At 35.9% G+C, this 4,598-nt stretch overlaps 1 long non-coding RNA gene across 1 annotated transcript; it reads right to left on the minus strand.

Annotated features, from left to right (window-relative positions):
* Positions 1-2,772: 2,772 nt before the first annotated feature.
* On the minus strand, positions 2,773-4,261 carry LOC149931692 (uncharacterized). Its single transcript, XR_016472795.1, has 3 exons — positions 4,188-4,261; positions 3,472-4,118; positions 2,773-3,286 (listed from the first exon to the last, which is right to left on the minus strand). It is a non-coding gene; the product is annotated as an uncharacterized LOC149931692 (long non-coding RNA).
* Positions 4,262-4,598: the final 337 nt, after the last annotated feature.

The following is a 4,598-nucleotide window of genomic DNA, read 5'->3' on the forward strand; positions in this document are numbered from 1 at the left end:
TAGAGAGGTTAAGCCAGCACTCTAAAACGTGTAGTAGGAACTTGTGAGAGTGTAGATGGTACTTGTTCCGAGATTTAGGAGTAGGGTAAGAAGAGTAACGCTATGACGTCCTTTTACTCCGATTCTGTGTTAGCGAATAGTTTGAGTTGCGGTAAAAACGTTTTTCCAAAATGACTGCCTAGCTGTGGCTTTTTAAGCAGATAAATTCTGGCTAGCAGACGACCAAATCCGATTTACTCCTTTTCAGAAGGAGTAAAAAGAGTACCACTAATACTCCGGAATAAGTGAATATTTTATGGTGTGGAGTAATTATCGTCTCCGGAACGGGCGAATAGAAAGTTTGAGGTTAAAAAGAGTACACTTTTAGTCCGAGAACAGGTGAAAAGAAAGTATCTAGAATCCGAGAGTCGGCTACACCCGTCACGAATGAGATGGTTTCGCGCACGGCCTCGTCTCGCTGGCTGTCGGTGGATTTATAGTGGTGAAATTTGCAGGCGTTAAAAGTCGGGGGAGAACGCGGTGATGGTGCGAAGGGCGGCTTTGCCCTCTTACTCGCCTATTTCGAGATGCGTGAATAATGTAATACGCGAGGGAAATTATTCCTGACTCCAATTCCGAGCACGTAATATTCCGTCCAGAAGCCGGCAACACCTATTGCCGCTCTCGTTTCGGTTCGCCACTGCGAAAGTCAGTCTCGATAGACTTTGCCAGCGAAGGTTGCACTCCGTCTACGCGAACCGAATATTGGGTAGGCAGAAATAGAAAATTTTAGCCAACTTAGAAGACGAACGAGAACCGAGGTAGCGCTTTCTTTTTCGCAGTTTGGCCGAAAAAGTGAAAAAGAACCCATCTTGATATTTGCTATTTACCATTGGGACTGCAACCATTTTCTTTTTCAACTTTGGAGCTTAACGCCATCTAGGCGTGACGTCGGACTTATAAACGCTAATAAAATATACGATTTATCAATGATTACCTTCACTGTTAGGAGTTAGCGTAACGTAGTGCCAGAATTGTTTCAATCGAATAACATTAGAAATATAGTTAAGCCATCTAGGCGTGACGTTGGACTTATAAACGCTAATAAAAAGGACGATTTATCAATGATTATCTTGTACAGTTAGCGTACGTATTACCAGAAGTATTTCAATCGAATAACATTAGAAATATAGTTAAATGAATACTTTGCTCGTAAGAGATATATTAAATATACTTCTGGTGCCATCTGCCTTAATATCCGTCAACTTTTCGGTAGAACTTTCAGCTGTTGCGCGGAGAGAATTTTGAACGAGCAGACAGCTTTCATATATTCAGTTTAAAACTCGGTTGGTAGGCGCCGATACTTATGACCAAAATTTAATTTACGCACGAAGCCTATATAATTCTTATTTCTGGGACATGAAATAAAAGCACGGGGAAGACAGAGCCAATTTTGTACCCCTTAAATCACAATTGGAAGCGCCGTACTTTATTTCATCCTTGTCTCAACTTGTTTTTCCTTATTACTTATGAATTTACTTAAAATTATAAATATACTTATACCTAAACTTATAAATATATTGTTACTTATACTGTTACTTATAAATATACTGTTACTTATAAATATACTGTTTCTTATAAATATACTTATACTGTTTCTTATAAATATACTTATACTTAAACTTATAAATATACTGTTACTTATAAATATACTGTTTCTTATAAATATACTGTTACTTATAAATATACTGTTACTTATAAATATACTGTTACTTATAAATATACTGTTACTTATAAATATACTGTTTCTTATAAATATACTGTTTTTTATAAATATACTGTTTTTTATAAATATACTGTTACTTATAAATATACTGTTACTTATAAATATACTGTTACTTATAATTATACTGTTACTTATAAATATACTGTTACTTATAAATATACTTTTACTTATAAATATACTGTTACTTATAAATATACTGTTACTTATAAATATACTGTTACTTATAAATATACTGTTACTTATAAATATACTGTTACTTATAAATATATTCATGTATAGTCCGTACATCGTACGCGCCATCTATGGGGCTTATTACGAAATATGTATTATATATTAGACTGAACTGGGAACGTTAATTCTAGCACCTACAGACTTTACCATTTTCGTCGACTGTCGCGGCGGTTCTAAGAAAAAATATTCTCTTTCTGTGAAAAATTCACGAAGTTCGTCGCTCGAATGAAGTTTTTTTTCCGAACAGTGGAACTTGCACACTTCTTCCATTTTTTATTCGTCGCTTCTTTTCGGCGGAAGTGAAAGAAGAGATAAGGGATGTCCTTTCGGTGATTGAGAATTTCATTCTCAATCACCGGAAGGACACAAAGCTGTTTGCTTGGCTCCCACTGCTTTCCCCCGTTCCTCCCCCACCCGCGCCCCCATCTCAATCACCAGAATTTCCAATCACCAGAATTTCTAATCACCAGAATTTCTAATCACCAGATTCCCCCGTTCACGGGTTGCTTTCCCCCACCCCCCATTCACTGGATACTTTATCTCTCGTTCACCAGCTCCTTTCCCCCATTGCGTTCACCCCTTCTAATCACCAGTTGCTTTCCCCCATCCCCATTCTCCAGAATTTGTTTTCCTCGCGCAGATATCTGGAGATTAGATTTTTACCCGTTTGCTTATCGCTTCAGAACTCCTTAATTTCTAATCTCTAGGCAATAATAACAAGTTATTTTCAATTTAATTAATTTCCAATTTTATTTTACTTTTAATTACATGATTGCGTAAAACAGGTTCTAATATTAGACCGACATTATAAATAACGCGTTTAAATCGCATTTTATCAATATAAAAAAAATTAACTCGATCTTCGTAAGGAATATGTACAATTTCATTTAATGGGCTGAAACGAACTACCTTCTGCAAGTGCGGATTGTATAAATAATTTTAATAAAAGTTCTACCTCACCACGTCTGACCGGAATAGATATGAAATCGTCATCCTCCAGTGCCGCTGCCCTTGGTGGTGCCGGGATCTCCCATTCTTGCGAAAGGTACTTTTTTTCCGATGGTGAATTATCCCTCGACGGACAGTGTGGAAAGAATCTAGCATGTTCCCATTCTGGTACGTCTCCTGATTCCCATCCTTCTAATACGCCATGGCACTTGTAACATCGTACTTCATCGCCCCGCTGAATATAGTAGAATCCAGCCTTCGCTAGTTGTTCCTTAGTAACGTGGGGGTTTCTCCAGTGACGAAAAGTTTCAAGTCGATACGCTTCGATGTCCATACTGTAAACTGATAGTTTCTATAAGCTATTGTCAACATTCTTAAGCCTAATTGGTTAAGCCTAAATTTCAATAAATGTTTTTTCTATTTATTTTGGTTAGACTCTAAGACTATTTGACTAGAATCTAAGTCTATTTACTTCAATTTAAACAAGGCCTAATTTCCCTCTACAGTAAAATAATAAAGTCACTTACTTTTACGGAAATCCTTAAGCCTTTGCCTGTAAATAGAGTCGAGAAGGCGGGGTACGGAGCTCGAAAATCTACGTGTCTCTTCTCGATGAGGTCCAGGAACTAAAAGAACGCTGAGTCGTATATCTAGAGATCAAATAACACTCGAAACTTCAAGTAAATCCTGATTTCTCATTGGCTGAAACCAATTGACGTCACGGGAGAATGTAAAATGTAACCAAAAATAGAGGTTACTGCTCATCGGTTAGCGAAAAAAATTCGTCACGTGTTAAATTAGGCAAATTAGAATAGCTGAAAATACATTGCGCTTACTTCGCACTAATTTACTTCTGATACAACTTTGATAAAAATTAATCCTGTTTCGGGGGGAACCCCCCAGGAGGAAATCTTAGAGACTATTAACTCGGTAGAATACACTATTTTAGCAATTGCAATTGCATATAATCCTTGTTATTGTAATGTTTGATATATACTGAAATGATTATTGTTGGATAGGAAAATAAAAGAATCGTGATAAATGTTAATTTTTTTATTATAAAATAATTGGGACGATGAGTAGTATCCTACTGGAATGTATTTCGCCCTCATCGTCCCAATATAATTGATGTTCCCAGACTTGAAGAAGCTTCCTGGGCTCTCCAACCTCAAAGCTAACAGAACAATACATAAAATTTTAACTTTAGTACAGTATAAATAATTCGTGAAATTTAATTTATTACCTTATTCTAATCTCAAATTTAATTGTATCATCGCTCGCACTTTGCAATACAATTCCCTTCAATTCTTCAATTCTACATGAAGAAAATTAAAATCTAAAATTTTTGTTCTAAAAGTTATTTAAATCTTAAAATAATATTTACCTCATTTTTGATTTCAATTTAGTTTTTGCTCCAAGCAAAGAAAAAGGTTGGAATAATTTGTTCTAATTGATTTACTCCCTTTTTATACCATTTTCCATCCCCACCAATTCCTAGCCCCTATATCCTATCTCCTTCTTTTCCGTGATGAAATCTAAGTTAGTGATTGAGTGTGGAATCTATTCAGTGTGTAAATAAGTGGGTAAAGTCTGTAAATTTTTCCATTGGTTAAATAGTGTTCGTAGATAATTAATTTCGTGAGACTGGGAATTT

Source organism: Leiobunum rupestre, chromosome 8 (genome assembly GCF_980474605.1).
Source record: "Leiobunum rupestre chromosome 8, qqLeiRupe1.1.hap1, whole genome shotgun sequence".
In the NCBI taxonomy this organism is placed as follows: Eukaryota; Metazoa; Arthropoda; class Arachnida; order Opiliones; family Sclerosomatidae; genus Leiobunum; species Leiobunum rupestre.